The 23,910-nt window shown below is 41.2% G+C and overlaps 1 long non-coding RNA gene across 7 annotated transcripts in view; it reads left to right on the top strand.

Moving 5' to 3' along the window:
* LOC140201232 (uncharacterized) overlaps positions 1 to 23,910 on the top strand; it is a 140,905-nt gene that overhangs the window by 32,125 nt on the left and 84,870 nt on the right. For all 7 annotated transcript variants that reach the window (XR_011886797.1, XR_011886799.1, XR_011886798.1 and 4 more), the window contains exon 2: positions 1,906 to 2,113. This is a non-coding gene — a long non-coding RNA (uncharacterized lncRNA). The remainder of the gene's footprint in view (positions 1 to 1,905; positions 2,114 to 23,910) is intronic.

The raw sequence follows: 23,910 nt of genomic DNA, 5'->3' as shown, positions 1-23,910 counted from the left end.
ATGTGGATTACGGCCATAAGACCATAAGATATATGAGCAGAATTAGGCCATTTGGCCCATCAAGTCTTCTCTGCCAAGGCTGATCTTTTTTCTTCCCCTCAGTCCCACTCCCTGGCCTCCCGTAATGTTTGATGCCATGTCCAATCAAGAACCTATCAAGCTCTGCCTTAAATACACCCAGTGACCTGACCTCCACAGCTGCCTGTGGTAACAAACTTCACAAGTTCACCACCCTGTGGCTAAAGAAATTTCTCTGCCTGGGGCTACAGAATTTTCAGCCTTCCTAGGGTAAATCTAGAACTAGAGGGCATAAGTTTATGGTGGGAGGTGAAAGATTTAAAAGTTGCCCATCGGGTTCCTTTTCACACAGAGGATGGTGGATGCATTGAGTGAGCACCCAAAGGAAGCTGCAGAGGGTGCAATTGCTAATTTGAAAACATTTGGACAGTTATGTGTTTAGGAAAGTTTTGAGGTGTTGAGGGCTATGCACAGGAATGTGGATTAAATCAGAGGGATAATTTGGTCTGCATGGGGGAGTTGGTTTATAGGGCCTTTTCCAAGTTGTGCAACCCTATAATTCTCACCTCAGATGTAATTGAAGACACTTCTCATCAAAGCACCTGTGGACATCCCGTTGCAGTGTCTACTTGTATGTTCTCGTTCATGCATTAGAACGTTTGAACTGGTGTCCAAACTATTGAATATTTTTAGATGAAAATAGATTACTGTACATGTTGGGTTGTTTTGCCACAAGATAAATCTGGTACTGTTTACATCTGACATTTCCAGGTAGTTAAAATGTGCAAAATCATAGAAATGTCTGTTTTCTCGTTGATCCCTTTAACTAGAACTATTTTGTACTCTGGGAATGTATTTAATAATTTGGCCTAATCTAGAGAATTCCACAGGTTCACTATGCTAGTTGAAGAAATTCTCCTTATTTCCATCCTCCCGTTTATCTTTATGTAAGACCCTGTGGTGTAGACTATACCACTGGGAATCCCTTGCTGCATCTAGCCAGTCTGGTCTTGTTGGGATTTCAAGTCTCAGTGAGATTTATTCTCATTCTTCTAAACTCTATGGAAGATGTACACTGTCAACCCAATCCGTTGAGGAATTGGTTCTGCCACCTCAAATTTAGTCAAGTGAACCTTTTGTTGTACTCCCTCCTTTGCAAAAACACTTCCCTTGGATAAGGAGAACAAAACTGAACACAAAATGTGCGCTAACTGTTCTGGTACAATTACAGTAAGCCATCTGTGCTCCTGTAATAGTTATAAAGGCAAATGTACTATTTTCCACCTTAACTGTTTATTGCCTCTGTATAGTTACCTTCATCTACTGGTGTACAAAGAAGGTTACTTCCCCTTTCTTAATCTGTCAAAAGTGAGATAATCTGCTATTCTGTTCTTGCCACCAAAGTGAATAACCCTGTATTTATCCACTTTGTCCTTCATTTGACATGGATCCACGTAATCCCTCAAACTCTCTGAATCATACAAGAATCTCTTTGCATCTTCCTCACAGCACACAGCTGCTGCCAGGGTTGTCATTCACAAACCAATAGATGCTACATTTAATTTGGTGAGTGGTTAAAGAACAATTATAACAAAACAGCAACATGGAATTGCACTGCTTGATACAAAGTGTTCAATTTTGTTTGCGTGCACTTGAAACTCTGGGTATTGTATATGAAAATTTGCAAGTGAGATTAAGCCCCATTTAGCTCCCATTTATACTCTATAGATATGCAAAGTTTATTGTTTGATCTAAATTTTGAAATCTGCAACCAACAGAGTACTTTTGGTACATGTTTGCAAATATTCCTGCCTAATGACAATTTTATGTGGGCGGGGAACTTTTGTTCATAAGGTACCATAATCTGTTTCCACTTTTTTTTTTCAGAGATCAAAGAGTTATGGAGGTCCTGACAACCACTTTAGAAAGTCAGCATATAGAGGAAATAATGTTATACTGTATACTCTGATGCAAATAATTCTACTCAGATGAAGAACTGATGACATGGACCAAGGTGAATATTCTGCCATTGCAAGTCACCTGAGACAAAAGAAATTCTGGTGAAATTTGCAGAAAAAGGAGTGTAAATTTACAGGTACAGAACTAATAATTCTTATCATGGTGTGTTTAGCGATATTACCACTTTTCTCTCAGCCTTTCCTGTCTGATTTAAGGACTTTTGCATTTAGTGCAATGTATTTGGAACTGGAAATAATTCAGAAAATGTGTAACTCGGATGGTTGAGTTGCTCTTCGATCTTGGTAGTCTACTTGCAAAGGTTTTGTCACATATGAGGAGGCATCATCAGTGCACTGTTAATTGTAATTGTAATGTTGAGCAGTAACTTTTACTTTGGAGAGATGAAACCAAAATAATAACCAGATTGTAGAATTGCTCTTGGGAAGCAGGAAGCAAGTCATGAATACAAAATTTTTTTAAAAATGCAGCTGGTAGAAATCAGAAAATAAGAAGAGAAAATACCTGTGAAAGAGAAGCTGTTACACTAAAATTATTGGGTAAAGACATTATTGTATAGATCTCTGCTACACTTCTCAATTAAAATACTGATCTAGTTTTAAAATTGTTTTATGAAATGTTCTGACTTAAAGCCCATGTTTATGGGTGCATACATAATTATATGCCAGTGATTTAACATAATTCCCTACATGTCTATCTTCACAAAAAAATTGTGTTTGTGAAATCCAAAATGCATGTCTAATTTTCTAAATGAATTCAAGCACTGAGGGTTTCATGCCAATGCAGAGCATCAAAATTTAAAAATTGATTTTGTTATTTCAATTTTGGGGATGCTGTAAAATACACTGGAGAGAACTTGGTGAAATAATCTCTTGGAGATTTTGATAGAAGCATTCCAAAATGCACAGCTATGGTGATTTTTCTTTGCTGTTGTCTGTACCTCACTTTGCCCAATCTAATCTGAATCAAACATGCTTAATTTATTTTTTGGTTTGTTTCTCAAGTGGGGACTTGAAGCCTTTTTGTATTTTCTTAGAATGTGGATTGAAACAAGTGAGTGGGTGGCTTGTAGTGTCGCAATTAGTGTGATGCTATCTCAGTGCAAGCTGCAGGGTTCAATTCTGCATTTGTCTGTAAGGAGTTTGTACATTCTTCTGTGACTGGGCTTCCTTTGGGTGCTCTAGTTTCCTCCCCCATTCCTAAGACATGTGGGCTAGAAGGTTAATTAGTCACATGGGTGTAATTGAGTGGCTTGTGCTTGTTGGGCCAGAGGGGCCTGTTACTGTGTTGTATCTGTAAATTAAAAAAAAAAACAATATTGTCAATATTATACCTGGAAATCAATGAATTAGGTTTTGTGGAAGGTATCTTAAAGATAACTTCAATTAAGTATATGAGCACTCAATGCATTCTGCACAAAAAAACAGTCCTGACTCCTCATTTGCTTTGCAGGTTTTTTTTTTGCTTTATTCTGGTTTGTGGTCTTAAAATCTCTTCCATGGATGTTCATTGAATATTTTTTTAAAATTCCTTCTATTTTGCACATAGAATATTTGGAATACTTGTTGCACAAGATGACCAGGAACTTCCTGAAATAACCATACAGCAGAGTCATAACTGCCAAAATACTGGACTCTCACAATCTCTGGGCATGTCCTGGTCCAAAGGCAACTATCATTGACTGAACATTCTGAAAAACATAACTGTTCAAGATGATGAGAGAAGCAACATGACACTAAACCAAATTGATCTTCTCCATGCCAGTCTGTCTACTGCAGATATATCTGTCTATTATCCCATTGGTAGGACTGGCAATACAACATCCTTGTGGGCACTGCCTTTACATTAAGGATACCCTTCACTCTGTTAAGTGATATTGCCATCATGAGAAATGGGATGGATTCAAATGGGATCCCCAAGGATCCCTTTTTAAACTGGGAATCAAAGAGAATTCTTTGTGGCTGACAAGTGAAATCAGAGCCAAGGTAAAAACAAAAGAGAGGATATACAAGGAATCCAAAGCTAGTGGGAAGATAGAGGATTGGAAAACTTTTTAAAAACTTGCAGAAGGAAACTAAGAAGGTCATTAGGTAGGAAAGTATGAATTATGAAAGGAAGCTGGTGACTAATATCAAAGAAGTATCAAATGGATTAGTAAGTTTGCTGCTGACAAAGATTGGGGGTGTTTTGGATAGTTTGGAGGGCTGTCAGAGGTTACAGCTGGGCTTTGGTAGGTCAAATATGATGGCAGTGTAGAGGATCAGAGGGATCTTGGGGTCCGAGTCCATAGGTCACTCAAAGCTGCTGCGCAGGTTGACTCTGTGGTTAAGAAGGTGTACGGTGCATTGACCTTCGTCAACCATGGGATTGAGTTTGAGCCAAGAGGTAATATTGCAGCTATATAGGACCATGGTCAGACTCCACTTGCAGTACTGCCCTCACTACAGGAAAGATGTGGAAACCATAGAAAGGGTGCAGAGAAAATTTACAAGGATGTTGCCTGGATTGGGGAGCATGCCTTATGAGAATAGGTTGAGTGAACTTGGTGTTTTCTCCTTGGAGCGATGGAGGATGAGAGGTATACAAGATGATGAGAGGCATGGATCATGTGGATAGTCAGAGGATTATTCCCAGGGCTGAAATGGTTGCCACAAGAGGACACAGGTTTAAGGTGCTGGGGAATAGGTACAGAGGAGATGTCAGGGCTAAGTTTTTTAGGCAGAGAGTGGTGAGTGCATGGAATGGGCTGTCGGGGACGTTGGTGGAGGCAGATATGATATGGTCTTTTAAGAGACTCCTGGATAGGTACATGGATCTTAGAAAAATAGAGGGTTATGGGTAACCCTAGGCAATATCTAAGGTACGGATATGTTCGGCACAGCTTTGTGGGCCGAAGGGCCTGTATTGTGCTGTAAGCTTTCTATGTTTCTAAGATACTAAAAGATTTTTTTAAGTATATAAAGGGTAAAAGAGAGTTGAGGGTAGATATAGGACCAATAGAAAATGACGCTGGAGGTATTGTAATGAGAGATGCAGAGATGGCAGAGGAACTGAATGTGTATTTTGCATCAGTCTTCACAGTGGAAGACATCTGCAGTATACCAGACATTCAAGAGTGTCTGGGAAGTGAAGTATTTACAGTGAAAATTACGACTGAGAAGGTGCTCAGGAAGCTTAATGGTCTGAGGGTGGATAAATCTCCTGGACCTGATGGAATGCACCCTCGGGTTCTGAAGGAAGTAGCTGGAGAGATTGCGGAGGCATTAACAATGAGCTTTCAAGAATCGATAGATTCTGGCATTGTACCGGATGAGTGGAAACTTGCAAATGTTACTTTGCTATTGAAGAAGGATGGAAGGCAGCAGGAAGGAAACTATAGACCTGTTAGCCTGACCTCAGTGGTTGGGAAGTTGTTGGAATCAATTGTTAGGGATGAGATTATGGAATGCCTGGAGGTACATGACAAGATAGGCCAAAGCCAGCATGGTTTCCTGAAAGGAAAGTCTGGCCTGGCTAACCTATTGCAATTTTTTGAGAAAATTACAAGCAGGGTCGACAAAGGAGATGCAATAGATGTGATGTACTTGGATTGTCAGAAGGCCTTTGACAAGGTGCCACACATGAGGCTGCTTAGCAAGATAAGAGCCCATGGAATTACAGCGGAGTTACTAGCATGGGTGGAGCATTGGCTTATCAGCAGAAAACAGAGTGGGAATAAGGGGATCCTATTCTGGCTGGCTGCTGGTTACCAGTGGAGTTCCTCAGGGGTCAGGGTTGGGACCACTGCTTTTTATGATGTATGTCAATGGTTTTGATTATGGGATTAATGGATTTGTGGCTAAATTTGCCGATGATACAAAGATAGGTGGAGGAGTGGTTAGTGTTGAGGAAACAGAGAGCCTGCAGAGAGACTTAAATAGTTTAGGGGAATGGGCAAAGAAGTGGCAAATGAAATACAATGTTGGAAAGTGTATGGTCATGCACGTTGGTGGAAGAAATAAACAGGCAGACTATTATTTAGATGGGGAGAGAATTCAAAATGCAGAGATGCAAAGGGACTTGGGAGTCCTTGTGCAGGATACCCGAAAGATTCACCTTCAGGTTGAGTCGGTGGTGAAAAGGGGAATACAATGTTGGCAATCATTTTTAGAGGTATAGAATATAAGAGCAAGGATGTGTTGTTGAGGCTCTATAAGGCACTCGTGAGATCACAGTTGCAGTATTGTGTGCAATTTTGGGCTTCTTATTTTAGAAAGGATATGCTGACGTTGGAGAGAGTTCAGAGAAGATTCACAAGATTGATTCCAGGAATGAAAGGGTTACTGTATGAGGAACACCTGGCAGCTCTTGGGCTGTATTCTCTGGAGTTCAGGAGAATAAGGGGGGGAATCTCATGGAAATATTCCGAATATTAAAAGGCCTGAACAGATTAAATATGGCAAAGTTATTTCACATGGTTGGGGAGTCTACGACAAGAGGGCATGACTTCAGGTTTGAAGGACGTCCTTTTAGAACTGAGATGCGGAGAAATTACTTTAGTCAGAGGTAGTAAATCTATGGAATATGTTGCCACAAGCGGCTGTGGAGGCCAAGTCATTGGGTACATTTAAGGCAGCGGTAGATAAGTTCTTGATTAGCTAGGGCATCAAAGGGTATGAGGAGAAGGCAGGGGAGTGGGGATGACTGGAAGAATTGGATCAGCCCATAATTGAATAGCAGAGCAGACTCGATGGGCTAAATGGCCTACTTCTGCTCCTATATCTTATGGTCTTGTGGTCTCTCTTCATTGGCTGATTGTATATTTGAAAAAAAGATGAAATAAAATACAAACTATTGAAATGCCCCAAAAGTTGAACAGTATCCATAGAGAGTGGAACTAATCTTTCATATGAATAACTTTGTAATCAGCACAATTTTGATGAAATATTAATTCCTCTCCCTGTAAATGCTTCCCCAATGGTTGAATACCTCTAATGTTTGTGTTTTAGGTATCCGATGCCAGCTGTAGCAACACATAAAATTCTGGAGGAACTCAGCAAGTAGGGCAGCATCTATGGAGAGGAATAAATAGCCGATGTTTTAGGCTGTGGTTGTTCGCCATGGCTGGAAAAGAAGGGAGAAGGAATCAGAATAAGAAGTTAGGGGGAGGGGAAGGGGTACAAGCTGGTTTGTGAGCGGGGCTGGGGGAAAGAAGCTGGAAGCAACGCCTTATTCTATCTGTAAAGCCTCCAACCTCAATTTCTGTAACTTCAAGTAATTTCTCTCTACTGCCCCTCCCTAACTTTTCTCAATTCCCCATTCTAGTTACCTTCTCACCCCTTTTCTGCTCAACTGCCCTTATATTTCTCTGGTTCCCCTGCTTCCCTTTCTTTCATGGTCCACTGTCATCTCCTACCAGATTTCTCTCTCTTTAGCCCCTTACCTCCTCCACATATCATATCCTAGCTTCCTAACTTCATCCCACCCACCTCTCTTTACCCTCTCTTGGTCTCACACATCACCTTCCTCCCTTTGTAACTTGGCTTCTGCCCCCTTCCTTTCAAGTCCTGATGAGGGGCCTCCATCCAAAACATCAACTGTTTATTCTCTTCCATAGATGCTGCCTGATCTGGTGAGGTCCTACAGCATTTTGAGTGTGTTGCTCAACATTACAGCATCTGCAAAATCACTTGTATTTGCAATGCCAGCAGTATTTTGCTTGCAAACGGATGTGTTGTGGTTTTTGGAAGTCCTGATTCCAATTTTGACTTGAGTAACTCCTGCAGTGCCTTGCACCCAACCAACTGCAGTTGCTTCATCAATGGCCTTTCTTGCAATATAGGGCCAGAAATGAAATGTTTGGTATGTTCAGTCCTATTTGCAGCTCCTCAGAACTAGTCAGCTATGCTTGCTGCAAGAACACTCTCAAGACTTTTATGCATGGGGTGATAAATGACAAACAATATTCAAGTAAGCAGGAGCTGGGCAATGACTGTTTCCAGCAAACACTGATCAAAGCAAGTTTGAGGGTAGTTTCCAATTGTCGCCTTAAACTTCACCAAGGTAAATGCCTTCACCAAATATAATAATAGGAGAACGAGAAGATATGTCACCATCACCTTGGGGAAAGTTAGGAAAGGCAATTAATGCAGGCCCTGCTTGTGATGTCCTTATTGTATAAACTGAACGAGTGCAATAAGTTCCAGGAAATAGTGCCCAGAAAAATTTTCATTCACTTCAGAGAATGTGTGGATGACTGAGAGCCTCTATTGGCAGCGGTTTGGAACTACAATAGACTCAGCAACATACCCTGCTGGAGAATTTGAATTCAATGGGTTGAACAGCATCGGTGTGAGCAACTGAATTGTCGATGCTTTGGGCTGAAACCCTATATCAGGACTTGAGCCCGGAGATGGCCATAGAGAAGAGAAGGGGAGTGGAAAGAAAGGAATCTGAGGCAATTGAAGCAGGCAGGTAGCGCTATGTAGGAAAGGGGAGTGGGCGTGGAGTTGGAAGTCTGTGGCAGGTGAATGATAGTTGAAAGCAGACAAAATGAGAGAGGTAAAAGATAAAATACCAAACGGAGCAATCTGGAGGGGGGAGGAGGTGCAGGGGAGGATAGCGAAATGGTGGGAGACCGCTGCTGAAGGGAGGTGAGCAGGAGCACTAGTGCTGCTTTCTACTGAGTAAAGGAGTTGAGAATGGGAGCCATCTGTGGAGAAAGCACAGGTGAACAAGGCAGGGGTAGAAAGCTGGTGTGAGAAGTTGATGGATAGAGGGGAAAGGAGACAAAGATAGATAAAGGGGGTGCTGGATGGAAGGTGGAAAGAGGGATGAAAATGAGATGATCATGGGGTCAGAAGAAAAGCCTATAATTACAATGTAGTAAGGTTGGGCTTCACTGTTCAATCCATGCTGCTTTTTCTCCCCATTCAGAGTAACACATTTACTCTGGCTCTTTTGGTTTTCCTAATTTTTACAAAGTCTAGCAACAAAAGTTCTTAGAGGCAATATATTTCATTCAGGTTATCCTTAATGCAACTTCTGTAAATAGTGCTTTTTAGGTCAGTGACATTTCTGCCGACCTTATGCAGTGGTCAGAGCATTTGACTTGTCTGCGGGCTTTCTCCAGGATGTCTGTAGCAAAATGCAAGGCAAACCAGAAGGCACAATACCAGTCCTTATCTAATTTCACCCCTTTCTTGCAACTCTTTGATTGACTTTTGACATTCCTTCAGACAGGCTGTGATTCTTAACAAAATACCTGAAGAACAATGATTGCTATTTGCTTTAATAAATGTAGAAAATGACACACACACAAAAACACATTTCAGAACAGAGATACTGGTCGACCTTCACTAATCCAGCACCATTGGGGCCTGAGGAATGCCAGATTAGTGAAAATGCTGAATTACAGAAGGATCACATTAAGCATAATCAGTGCCGGATTATCGATGGAAGTGGATTACAGGTAGTCGAATTAGTGAAGGTCTACCTGTATTACAAATAAACAAGTTATAAGTAGGAATGTAGCTGACTGTGAAAGGACTGGACAGGCAAACGGTTATGAGAATAAATGTATCTGATGTACAAGGGAGGAAGAAAGTTAAGCAAATTTGGTAAAGCAGAGAAGTTTCTGTGAGGAATATAGAAGACAAACAAAAGATATTGAAAATATTCCCTATAGGACCAGAGGGCACAGCCTCAGAATAGAAGGATGTCAATTTAGAACAGAGATGAGGAGGAACGTCCTTAGCCCGAGGGTGGTGAATGTATGGAATATGTTGCCACAGGCAGCTGTGGAGGCCACATCTTTGTGTATATTTAAGGCAGAAGTTGATAGATTCTTGTTTGGTCAGGGCATGAAGGTATATGGAGAGAAGACAGGAGATTGAGGCTGAGTGGAAAATTGGATCAAACATGACAAAATGGTGGGGCAGACTTGGGCCAAATGGCCTAATTTTGCTCCTATGTCTTACTGAATGTAAGTCAACTGGAACCCAAGAGTGCTGTATGCCACGATGGGAGGATGGGAGGTAGGAATAGGTGTGAAAGAATTAGGTTTACTGAGGAGGGTGGAACACTTCTGAGACTCTAACCAGGCAGGTGTCACATCAGGAATAGCATAAACTGGCACCCGTAGTGACTGCCTGTACACCAACTCAACTGTAGAGGGCTGCAGGTCCCCTTTTGGAGCTGTTCTGAGCCCCAACAGGACCCACGGGAAATGATCATGCTAACACTCATCTGTCAGGGAGGCCTTCATAACAGCCTTTAAGAAACTGTGAAAGGGGTCGCACAGGCCATTGGACTGCAAATGATATGCCGTGGTATGATGCAATTTAATGCCAGAGTTCTGGGCCTTTGTGGCCAAGAGATCTGATGTGAATTGAGGACCGTGGTTGGAAAAAATATCAGATGGAGTGCTGAACTGAGTGACCCAGGTATTGATGCATGTCCAAGCCATGTCCATAGCCGTCATCGATGTCGGAGGGAAAACCTCTGGTCATCTGGTGGTACGATTCATCGTGGGAAAGAGATGCATGAAACCACAGGATGTGGGGGAGGACTAAACAGGTCCACATTGATGTGGTCAAACCGTCGCACAAGGGCCTTGAAAGATGATAATGGTGTCCAAACAAGATTGTCTCTGTCTCTGTCTCTTTTTTTCCTCTCTCTCTTTTATAACACACAACACAAGCTTACCTCCTGTCTTGCACATCCATCCTGAGGTGCGCACACAAACTTTAAAGCAACCAGTTTCTTTGAAGCCTTCCCGCCTGGGTGCGCGAGGCCGTGAATGTAGTTTAAAAAGAGTACGCCTCCCGTTTGCAGGAAGTTGATGTCAGCCAAAAGATGACTGCTTTCCTGTAAGCCTGGACCTATGCTGGGTTGGCTGCCGGTATAGTCAACCCAGATGTGTGTGGTGTCAATGACAGTCCATGAGAGGCAATCAGCCACAGCATTATTTTTCCCTTCAATGTGCGTATTGTTCAAAGGTTAACGGCTCATTTATTATTATAGTATACAACTCTGAAATTCTTCTTCTCCAGATAGCCATGAAGCCAAGAAACAAAAGAATGGCAATACAATCATCGACCCCCAAATCCCTCCTCCCCGCACAAAAAAATGAACAAAAACGGAACAGGCACATCGACCGCCAAATCCCACTCTCTTCCCTCCCCCACACACACAGAAAGAGAAAGATTAGGTGAAAACACAAAAGATTTTATATGTCTCCAGTCCAAGTCCATATCCAAAACACAGAAAATCTGGGTAACATTCTTCAGGCACAGTGGCAGGCCTTTCCCTCTCTGTAGCAGAGTGATCTCACCAGCAATAAAAGGGCAGCCTCACCTTTTTGTAGCAGCGTGATCTCGCCGGCAGAAAAAAGGTAGTCTCCCCTCTCCGGCAGCAGAATGATCTCCCAGTGATTAAAAAGGCAGGCAGCCAGTGCTCACTCTCCACATTCGCCTTGATGTTTCAATCTCCCTCGTTGCTTTAATCAGTGAAATGGAGTCGATCATCGGCTCACGTCTTGACCCGCAGCCTTCTCGCCTCTCTCCTGGAATCCTCTCGAAGACTGCAGGGCATTGAAGCAGCCAAACCATCTCCAAATTGCAAATCACAGGCTCCAACACTTCCAGAATCACATTCAAGATGAAAAACAATGTAAAAGATATGAAAGAAATTTAAAAAGTATGTTTCATGATTTATCCAGAAGATGTCAACCGAAGGAGCATTGTACGCAGGCGCTAGCTTGACCAGAAGTCAATCATGAGTTCTGAAATGTATACCAGATGGTGTTGCTGCCATGCAGAACAGGGATCTGGCACTTTGGCCATCGCGTGCACAAAGATTTTGTGATCGTCAAACTCTGTAAAATGGGGCGACTCCCCAGTAGAAAACAAAAATGATGGTCAGCCAGATAGAGACTAAGAAGCCTGCTTTCAAACGTGCTGTACTTCCTCGGGGGGGGGGGGGGGGTTGTGGAGCTGCCTGCTGAAGGTGATTGGTTGCCACACACCTCCAGCCAACTGTTTATGCACAGCACCCACAGTGTAGTCTGAGGCATTAGTAGTGACGGCTAAATGTGCATTGGGGAGCGTGTGTGCCAGTAGGGCCATGTTCAAAAGAGCCCATTTGGTGTCATCAAATAATCTGGTCGTGTCTGCCGACCATTAGGGTCACAGCCTTTAAGGGCACTATACAAGGGGAGCACAAGTTCAGATGATCATGGAATGAAATGGTGTTAGAAATGCACCACAACTTTTTAAAAAAAAACTCTTGCAGTGCTTTGGTAGCATGGGGCAGTGAAAATATAATAGCAGCAACCCTTGACTGCAGGGGCGTTGCACCTACTGCAGAGATGCAGTTTCTGAGAAAGTCGATTGTCGACAACCCAAAATGCCATTAGCACATGTTGGCTTAAGCACTTGAAAAGTGTGTGGAGATGTAATAAGTGCCTGATGTCTCTGTGTGTCTGTCTACTTATCTGTCTGTTTTCCTATCATTTTATCTACCTATCATTATATCTACTTATCATCTTATCTATCTATATACTAATCATAACTAGCTATATACTTATCTACTTATCTATTGACTTACCTTTCTATCTATATATTTTACCTTTCTATCTATATATCTTACCTTTCTAGTGGAAAGAACCTTTCTGGCCCTTGGAGCCGTCCCCCCAGCAATCCTCCAATTTAACCCTAGCCTAATCATGAGACAATTTACAACGACCAATTAAATTACCCATCAGTACGTCTTTGGAATGTGGAAGGAGCCTGAAGCAGTCAAAAGAAACCCATGCGGTCGTGGGCAGAATGTTCCTTACAGGCAGTGTCGGGAACTGAGCCTGGTTTGCTGGCTCGATAAAGCATTGTGCTAACTACTACACTACCGTGCCATTTTAGATGTGCTGGTATCACATCGCCACACACTTTTCAAGTATGCCACCCAGGTAAACGAAAATAAAATCTGCGTCGTTAAAGAGTCTTTTAGTATTTGGAAAGTCTGTGCTGCATTTTCCAGCCCAAACGGCATGCGCAGAAACCCAAGCAGGCCAAGCAAGGTTATAACGGCAGTTTTGGGAATGTCCTCAGTGCACACAGGCACCTGATGGTAGCTCCTGACTAAATCATTTTAGAAAAAAATTGTCTTTCCGGCTCAGCGTGCCGAAAAGTCTTGAATATGGGATCGAGTAATGATCGGGGGTGGTGGCTTCGTTAAGGTGGTGGTATTTGCTGCATGGGTGGCAACTGCCATTGAGCTTGGGGACCATGTGGAGGGGTGAAGCCCAAGGTCTGTTTGACCAAGCATTTCCATGGGTGCCAGCTGTTAGTAAGCTCAGCCTTCATGCTGGCCAGCTTTTCTGGGTCCAGTGTAAGCACACAGGTGTGAACCAGTGAGCCAATGCCAATTGTGAAAATGTGGTGCCTAACTCCATGCTCCATGACTGTAGTGGAAAATGTGGGCTTGGTGAGGTTTGGGAATTAGTTCAGCAGATGAGTGAATTCACATGTGGCAGTACATGTGCCGGACAGAGACGTTGGGAACTACGGGAGGTATTGGGTAACGACACAAAGTCTTTTGTGTCCACAAGCCAGCTGTTCTTAAGATCTACCAACAGCCCTTTGTGCACAGGAGATCTGTGCCAAACAGAGGTCTATCAAATTTAGCCAAGACAAAGTTTCGCACATTGCGTCTAATGTAGGATTCTGTCAGTGAAACGCGAGAGTCATTTCCTATGCTTAACAAAAGCTGTAGCTCTTTACTTCAGCTACCACAGTTACTGGCATCATTATGTCAGACGCCATCTCTTAAAGTGAACACAACAACTCAGTGACGGTGTTTGTAGAATAGTTTCTATTATGAAAAATATGTGTTGGCTGTCATCTATTACATTACCCTATCACCCATCGCTCTGTGTATTTTAAAAAAAAGCTTCCTCTGACATCTCCCTTAATCTTTCCTTCACTCACTTTAAACTCATGTTCACGGATAGTAGCCATTTCCTGCCTGGGGGGGAAAGGTGCCAGCTGTTCACTCTATCTATGCCTCCCATGATCTTGCCCAGCCCTATTAAGTCACCTCTCATCTGTCTTTGCTCCAAAGGGAAAAGCCCTCAATCAGTCAACCTTTCCTCATACAACATGTTCCATGATGCAGGCAGCATCCTTTTCACTCTTTCTAAAGTTTTCATGAGGTGATCAGAACTAAACACAATGCCCTAAGTGAGGTCTAACCAGAGTTTTAAAGAGCTGTGTCCTTGCCCTGCAGCTTTCGAACTCGATCCCCCAGCTAATGAAGGCCAGTACACTATGTGCCGCCTTAATCACCCTATCAACTTGCATGGCATCTTTGGGGGATCTATTGACTTGGACTGCAAGATCCTTCTGTTTTTCCACCCTGATGAGAACTCTATACAAACCTTGTACTCCACCTTCAAGTTTGATTTTCCAAAGTGTATATTTTTGCATTTTTCCAGATTAAACTGTTAATTCCTGGGATGTCCGGACTGTCTTACACAGAGAGGTTAGAGAGACTGGGCTTGTACACGCTGGAATTAAGGAGATTGAGGGGGGATCTGATTGAGACAGAGAAGGTTATTAAGGGATTGGACAAGATAGAGGCAGGAAATATGTTCCAGATGCTGGGAGAGTCCAGTACCAGAGGGCATGGTTTATGAATAAGGGGTAGGTCTTTTAGGACAGAGTTGAGGAGGAAATACTTCTCCCAGAGAGTTGTGGAGGTGTGGAACACGCTGCCTCAGAAGGCAGTGGAGGCCAGTTCTCTGAATGCTTTCAAGAAGGAGCTAGATAGGTATCTTATGGATAGGGGAATCAAGGGTTATGGGGACAAGGCAGGAACCGGGTATTGATAGTAGATGATCAGCCATGATGTCAGAATGGCGGTGCAGGCTCGAAGGGCCGAATGGTCTACTTCTGCACCTATTGTCTATTGTCTAAACTCCCTCTACCTCTTCTATATCCAACTCCACACCTTCTCCTTAGCCCATTGTAACCTACAACAACCCTCTATGCTATCCATAACACAACCAACATTTGTGTCATCTGCAAACTTACTAACCTACCCTTCTGCTTCGTCTTCAATTTTCCATTTATAAAAATCCACAAAGAGTAAGGGGTCCCAGAAAAGACCTTGTTCATCATTAGTCAGCGGCCTCCAGACAGAATACAACACATCTGCTCCCACGCTCTGCTTTCTGTGGGCAAGGCAATTCTAAATCCATGCAGTCAATTTTCCATGGATCCTATGCCTCATGGCTTCTGGGTGAACCTACCATAGGAAACCTTGTTAAACAGCTCATTAAAATCCACTTCTCTCTTACCACTTGATGCAAATTGAAAAATTAAATACTGAGCATTCTTATTTATTAAATGTGAAGAATAATTGAAAACATTGGCTCATTATTCTTTGTTGTACACATTTCTTTACAGATAAAACAATGTGATTATGTTAATCCTCTCCTTCATGTAAATATGTTCAAAGTTTATTTATTATCAAAATATATTTAACATATACAACTTTGAGATGCATCTTCTTGCAGGCAGCCACAAAACCAAGAAGCATAATAGAATCCATAAAAAAATCCACATAACAAAGATCATCAAATATCCAGTGTGCTGAAAAAGAACAAATTGAGCAAACAATAGAATAGTAAACAAATAGTACATAGAACATGAACCACAGAGTCCCCGAACGTGAGTCTCAGCAACAGAGCTGGAAGAGAAATATAGCAACTGAAATGCTTTGGTAGTTGTGTTCATTTGAAGTCCACTGGTATCTCTCTCCAGTAACTCTCAAGGGCTCGCCACCAATCCCCACCCCAGCCTCTGACCTGCTAGGGTACCTGTGCATTTGACAGCCCATCTACTTACCAACTTGCTCATAACAAGTATTTCTGGACCTGACTCCAAAGCCCTTGGTTGCTTAGTAGATGTTTAGAGAAAAATGAGTACAACAGATGAAGAAAACTGAGTAAACCAAGGAGGATCTAATGAAGTGAGGGGGGATGGGGGCATTGGGGAACAGTTTGTTTTTACACAGATGTTCATAATCCAGTACAATCAGTGGTGCACAGGAGACTGAGAATTTTTTTTTACTGGAATTTATCCAAGATGTTTGGAGTTACTAAAATGTATTTTTGGTGATGCTCCTTGTAAAGAATGATAATTTAATTTGCATGTGCTTTGTAAGAAATCTGACATAAGATGTAAAATCTAATTTTATGCTCCTGAATACTAATTGCGCATGTTATCATTCTATTGTAATTATTATAACAGTTCTCATGTAAAATTACCTTCATACTTGGTTAGACTATACTATATCTACAGCACTTTTTCCTTTACTTTAAATGCTTCAGGTTTTCATTACCACTTTCCACTCAAGAACTTTCTACTTGTTTCCCAGACAATAGCACTCTTCTACTCATGCCTTGCTGTGTTCTTGATTACTTCCAGTTCCCATCTACCCACTAAGCATATTCCACCTTCATCAGTCAATCCCATTTTGCTAGCTCCTCTTACGCATGTCCTACCTAAGGTTACTTTTTTAGTTCTGTGTTTAGTACACCTCTACCTTAATACTCTCTGCTTTGTTTTGTTTTCTTCTGTAGCATCCCAATTTACATACATTTGAATTGTCCCCAGTGATGAGAGCATCTATCCTGGTACTTCTGTGATATCCCCATTCATAGACAGATAGAACATAGAAACATAGAAAATCTCAGCACATTACAGGCCTTTCAGCCCACAATGTTGTGCCAACTATGTAACCTACTCTAGAAACTGCCTAGAATTTCCCAATCACATAGCCCTCTATTTTTCTAAGCTATTTGCTCTATATTTCAGCCTTTCCTGGTGCCATGGCATTTTGGTGCATCTAACATCCTGCAGGATTTCTTCAGCACCCTGCATTTCCCTTATCTTGAAACTTGGACAACTGAGTCTTTGTCTGCAGTTTTCTAATCTGAGTGTTTATTATAAAATAGCATACTCTTCAACTCATTGAAGTGAGCTGCAAGTATTACTCTTTACATGTTATCATGTTCCTATAAATATAAACTCATTGGTAATTCTGTTAACCATGGAAAATTTGTGAGTTGTAATTTTAAATGGGGGTCTTTCAGTATACTGAATTGTTTCTGAAATCAAAATGAGGCCTCACCTCGAGTATTGTGAGCAGCTTTGGGCTCCTCGTCTAAGGAAAGGTATGGAAAGAGAGGGTTTAGAGGAAATCACAAGGATAATTCTGGAAAATGGAAGGGTTATCATAAGAGGAACATTTGGCTTTGGGTTGGTACTCGCTGGAATTTAGAAGAATGGGGGGGGGGGTCTTATTGAAACCTTTTGAATGTTGAAAGGCCTAGACAGAGTAGATGTGGAAAGGATGATTTCCATGGTCAGGGAGTCTAAGACAAGAGGGCACAGCTTTGGGACAGAGGAACATCCATTCAAAACAGAGATGTGGAGAAACATCTATAGCCAGAGGGTGGTGAATTTGTGGAATTTGTTGCCAAAGGCAGCTGTAGAGGCCAAGTTATTGGGTGTATTTGAGACACAGTTTGATAGGTTCTTGATTGGACACAGCGTCAAAGGTTACAGAGAGAAAGCTGTGGGGTAGGGCTGGGTGGGGGTGGAGGAGGAGAAAAGGATCAGCCATGATTAAATGGCAGAGCAAACTTGATGGGCCAAATAGCCTAATTCTGCTCCTATGTCTTATGGTTTTATTGTTTTATGGGAATTGTAGGAAAGAGGGAGGAGGAAAAGTCACCATCAGAGATAAATATATGATGTTACAATTAGTACCTTGACTTTTAAATTGTTCAAATCCATATTTATCTGAATGAAAGCAGGAGATTTTAATTGGCTTGTTAAAACTCTCAAGTGTCAGGATATAACAGATGTTGTTATTCTTTATCCACTAGGTGGCAGATAATCCATTAAAATAGGGAAATTGTTTTGCACTGATTTAGATTGCAAACAGTGATAATCTACACGGGGGAAAAAATTAAAGATGGTTTTGGTTCGAAAAGTAAACTTTCTGCCCTGAAGAATGTTAAAACTTATTGCATGAATAAACTCTTCTTGGGCTTCCAACCGGGTACAGATAGCGGTTTTAACTGACATTTCGATGACCAACTCTGCCATCACAATTCTCAAGGCAAAAGAAACAGTTCTACAGACATCTGAGGACAGTAATCAGCAGAGAACCTGTGCATGAAACAATAGATTGTGGATGAAAAGAATACAGGAGCCTGAGAAACCTAGTGTTCTCTGAAACTCAACATACTTGTAAATTTTCTCTGCGCCCTTTCAATCCTATTAATATCTTTCTTGTAGGAACCAGAACGGCACAAAATACTCCAAATTTGGTCTCACCAATATCTTGTATATATCAGCATAACATCCTAAATCCAGTGCTGAATGCTCAGATTTATGAAGCTCAATGCACCAAAGCTCTCTTTACGACACTATCTAACTGTGAGCAACACACACAAAATGCTGGAGGAACTCAGCAGGTCAGGCAGCATCTATTCAGTTGACATTTCAGGCTGAGACCCTTCAGTTGCTTGGATTTCCAGCATCTGCAGATTTTCTCTTGTCTATCTAACTGTGATGCCACTTTCAAGGAATTATGGATCTGTCCTCTCAGATCAATTTGTTCTACCGTTGACCTCAGTGCCCTGTCGTTCACTGTGTAAGTCCTACCCTGGTTAGTCAGCCAAAAAGTGCAACACCTCACACTTGTCTGCATTAAATTCCATCTGCCATTTATTCTAGCTGGTCCAAATCCCACTGCAAGGTTTGCTGTCTACCAGGCTCTCAATCTTGGTATCATCCGCAAATTTGCTGATCCAGTTTGCGTTGTCATCCGGATGATTGATATAGATGACTAGCAGCAATGGCCTAGCACTGATCCCTGTGGCACAGCACGAGCCACAGACCTCTAGCCAGAGAGTTAGAAATGGTAGTCTGTTTCCAATGTATTCTCAACCATGAATCTAGCTTTTTAAGAGTGGCCAGCTGATTCAAGGTGTATAATATGGTTCAACTTAATGCATGTATTTTGAGATAATTTTCAGTGATCTGAGAAATAAAAAAAAATGTTAAATGATTTAATGCTATGCTGCAGATAACTGGTTGTACCATCTGATCTAAAATAAAAACAAAAAGTCTGGAAATTTTCGGCAGGTCCAGCATTTTCTTTGGAAAGAGAAATGGGACCTGAAACATTTTCTGACAATTTCCTCATGGGTGGTGTTATTTGCTTCAGTAAATGATTTTTGAGCTAGCCGTGTCCTGTTCTGAGTTGTGCCCAGTGGACTCCCTGGTATGAAACTGGGGGGAAAATCGAAGAGGATTGTTGAGCGAGGTGAATGCTAGTTGATGGTGATGCTGATGTGTTTAAAGGAACTTGAGGGAAAACCTTTGAGCAAAAGTTGCACTTCACTCTCATGAGAAGAATGCTTCCACAGCAACCTGCGGCTCTGTGTACGGATTCCCTCATGATTGTGTGGAGATCAGAACTTCATTTTCTCATCACCTTGGTTACCTACTACAAAGCTAGTGGATTATGCTACTGTGACTGCCCCTGATCATAAGTTCTAACTGAGCTTTCTCTATTTTGATCAGTTCCCTGTAAGATTCCCAAAATTAGGCTTGCAGAGAAACTGTCCTTTAACTAAACAACCCCATTCTAGAAATGTGGCAGGAAAACCACAAATTTGTTTTGTGCTGAAAAACATGGCATGCTATCAGCTGCTCTAAAACCTGTCCATTGTTACTTTACATGAAAAAATGTTGGAAATTTTACCTCTATTGTAACCAAGTTGGGAAGTGCCCTATCACAAACCATGGTTAATTGATGCAGTGTAGTGATTGAAGAACTAACCACCTGTTGGTGTAAACCCCAAATGTGGCATTATTATGGTTGGTATTTCATTGTGGATTGAGGGAAACCAAATAAACCATTGTGGCATCGAACAGAATGGTTTAGAGGCAGTCTGATAAGCAGTAGTTATTGACAATGCAGTCAGTGCTTGTTCATTGGAATCTTTGCCCAAACCATTGAGACAAAGTCAGAAAATAATTCATTATAATTTAATGATTCTGCAGAAAGGGTCATTGTTCTCTGGAGATTAGAAGATGAGGAGATCATTTGTTGAAACATACAAGATTCAGAAATGGTTTAACAAGAGAGTAGGCCGGTTGTTCCCTTGGCTGGTGAGTTAAGGAGGAGGGGGCATAGTCTCTGACTAAGAAGTAGGTATTATAGAACAAGGTCAGGAGGAATCTGTAAATTCTTTATTTTAGGTCAGTTGCAGATGCTCAGTATCAAGTATGTTCAAAGCTGAGGTCAATGGGTTTTTGCAATCTAGAAAATTTGGGTTAGGTGGGAATTGAAAGGGCAAGTATATGCAGGAGATCAGCCATTATCTTATTAAGTAGCAAGTCAAGCTTAAAGGCCTATTACTGTCTTTTTTTCCTTTTAATATCAGTTTCCATGGTACTGGTGTAGTATTGGCCACCAACACTGAGGCTCTGACTTGCATTTTTTCTTGCAATTAAAAATAAAGTTTAAATTGTTTTCTATTACTGTATCTTAATGATATGCAGGTGAACTGGGACTGAAAATATTCCTTGAAAATTTACCACATCCTTATTCTATGTATTCCTTACTAAATTCTTATGCAGCTTTTATTCAGCATTTTTTGTGTAACATTAATATCAGACAGGTGCTAAAAGATAGAACAATTTTGCACATGGGAAAGGGAGCTCTTGAAGGAATATATTTGTCTCAAAATTTGGAGTCTGGTTACAAGACATCTGAATCACTTTTTATAATATTAAGGATAGGCCATTGAAGTGGTCTCTGATTTATTTACATTAATATCTACATTATCATATTTTGATTTCATTTATTCTATTTCTGATGCAATAGATATTTCCAGGTGGTTTTTCCTCTTTTTTCTACGAAGACATAAAATGCTTGTTTAATTTTGATTACTTGTTAAGTTCCAGGACAATACTAAAGGAAAAACCACTGAAGTGTAACTACCACTTTTGTTACAGTGCTACAAGTAAAAGTTACAGTTTTTGAAATTAATTTTTCTGAGCATTTAGGTACAAACACAAGTCCAAATATCATTAGTGCTGTCTACAGTTCACGTTGATTAGACATAAAGCAGAATGTTAAAAACTTTGGATAATCCTAGTCTTGCTTGTGGCAGAAATGATGATTGATCCTACCTGATAGATAGCAACAATTAGAATACCATTTTAAATGATTTGTGCAGGAAATGGAAAAGTGATTCTCACTCCGTTACCGTTAAAGGTAATGTTGATCAGCATTAAGTGACGTTCTTTACTATAGGTTTCTGTGTACATACTTTCACATATCTTCAGTTTTATGAAATGCCTAATCAGGAATAACAGTGGTATATAGTAAGGCCCTTCTACTCCTCAGCATTGCTTTCTCATCTTGATGAGCATTAAAATATATTTTCTGTTTGGTAAATATTTGAAACTTAAAAACAAATCTTTAAGTTGAAACCCAATTTAAATTATAATTTTGAAATATTTAGTAAGTGCTCACAAATTTTAATGCTTAATCATAGCTAGAAATGGAGCCTGGGTTTATACACAGAAGATAGCAAGATTTCCCACGAGAAACAGTCCATTTTAGTAATTCTTGAGGCCTTAGACGGAAGTTGAGGTTTGCAGTCTATGATGAAGTAGAGGTAAACAAGACAGAGAGAGAGGCCACTAAAGCGAAATATGGATTTGTATGTGTTGGCAGGTGCAATTTCTGGTTATGCATATGACTGTTTCAGGAAGCATGTTAACCAGAGAAAATGGGTCATTGCTGGGTCACAGTGATAAATGATAAAAATTGCCCTAGACAATTCACTTTTTTAATTCTAGTTTGTTTGTACAAAAATTGCAAAAGTACAAATAAAGTTATGTGTCCTGATGTTAACCAAGATTCTCTGTATCTCCGAATTTGTCAATTAAGTGCTATTTTGCAGCATTATCAAAGAGATCAAGGGTGTATAATACCTATTTTATTCCTGTTTGGTGCATCAAGGAAGATGCAGCTTTCCACAATGCATTTAAATGTAAAATTCCACAGTGAAGCTTTCTTTCTTTCTATATTAAAAATACAAATGAGGACATTGAACTCTTTGTTAATTTATTAACTTCCGTTAAGATGGCAATGAGTTCTGCCCCATCAGCAAACTGCTCATTGAAAGAGGAGCTGGACTTGGTGTCTATTTTATTACTACCTGCTCCAGGAAGGCATCTAAGGCATCAGAGTCGGTGTGAGAATGTGGTGTGCAGTCTGACAGCGAGTGATTGTCTTGGACACCTCAAGACCCTGTTGGACATCGATGACGTAAAATGCTGCAAGTCTGACTCCCTCGTTTATTTGTGCGAAAGACTCATTTGACGTGAGGACTAGGCCTCAAACTGGAGGCTGACCTGTTGCTGCAGTTCAGGAGAGGAGATGTTGGAAGTGGTGTAGCGTGGCATCCATACATGGGTGGGAGGGGGCTGGCCTGTCCCATCAGTGCTACACTCCAGTGTTTGATTGGTGGAATGACAAACTGAATTGCGTGCCTGTGTACGTTTGTCTGCCAAGAAACTGCTTTTCACCCATGCAGCATCAATTTACAGAACATGTCACTCAGGGACTGGGCTAAATAAATCTATATATTTTGTGCCTCTTGCTGTGTAATACTGTTGGTACTGTATTTTGAACTTTGGCCCCAGGGGAATGCTGTTTCGTTTGACTGTATTCATGTCTGGTTGAATGATAATTAAACTTGAACTTGAGAACAAGATAAATAGAAACCAGATCAGCCACTTGGTCTCATGTGGCTGCATGAATAGACAGTTCAGCCTGTTACCCCAACTACCACCAGGGAAGAAGTTTTTTTTTCTTTCCCGTCCCTACGTCTTGTCCTTTCATTTTGAGTCTGTGCTCCCGTGTCTGGAACCCCAGATGGAGAACAAACATGCACCTATCCAAACCATGTAGAAATTTGGCAAGTTTTAGCTCAGAAACTCGTACAAAACCACTGTGGATTTGAGTTGTGAATATTGAATAGTGTTCCTTGTTAATGATTTGATTATGATTTGTAAAAGGTAGACTTTTGACTATGCAGCCAATCCTTGCCCTTTAAGAATATTATGGTTGAATGAATGCTGAAATTTCTTTCTGATATTTGTTCACTCACCACCTACGTAACCACCACCTCTTATAATGAAGGAAAGCTCAGAAAAGCATTTGTTATGATATAATATTGATTAGAATGGGCCTTTGTTCTCTTGAGATTAGGAGGCTGGAAAGGTTATCTGCTGGACATACAAGATTCTGGTATAGCTGAGAAGTAGTGGGTATAGTACCTGGATAAGGATAGGGTGTTTAAAAATGGGATGAGGAAAATTTATTTCTCTACTCAGTACTATGAATATTATAAATTCTCTATTCTGGGAAGTTAAGGATACACTGTCACCAAGGATGTTCAATGCTAATGTCAAAGTAGAAGTTTGTGAAGACTGAGAAAGAAAGTGTCCTGGTGCCACGATGAGGCCATCCTCAGGGTGGGGAACAACACCTTGTATTCCAACAAAGTAGCCTCCAACCTGATAGCATGAATTTCAATTCTCCTTTTGTTTACAAAAAAAAAACCCTCCCCTCCACTCCCCTCTTCTTCTGTTCCCCACTCTGGCCTCTTGCCTCTTCTCAGCTGCCTGTCACCCTTCCACCTTCCTTTTCTCCTGTGGTCCACTCTCCTCTCCTATCAAATTCAATCCTCTCTAGCCCTTTACCTTTCATACCCACTTGGGTTCACCCCTCACCTTCAAGCTATCCTCTTTCCCCCCCCCCACCTTTTCATTC

This window comes from Mobula birostris, chromosome 8 (genome assembly GCF_030028105.1).
Source record: "Mobula birostris isolate sMobBir1 chromosome 8, sMobBir1.hap1, whole genome shotgun sequence".
Taxonomy (NCBI): domain Eukaryota; kingdom Metazoa; phylum Chordata; class Chondrichthyes; order Myliobatiformes; family Myliobatidae; genus Mobula; species Mobula birostris.
The sequence above is the reverse complement of the archived record's forward strand: the minus strand, read 5'-3'. Positions and strand labels throughout refer to the sequence as shown.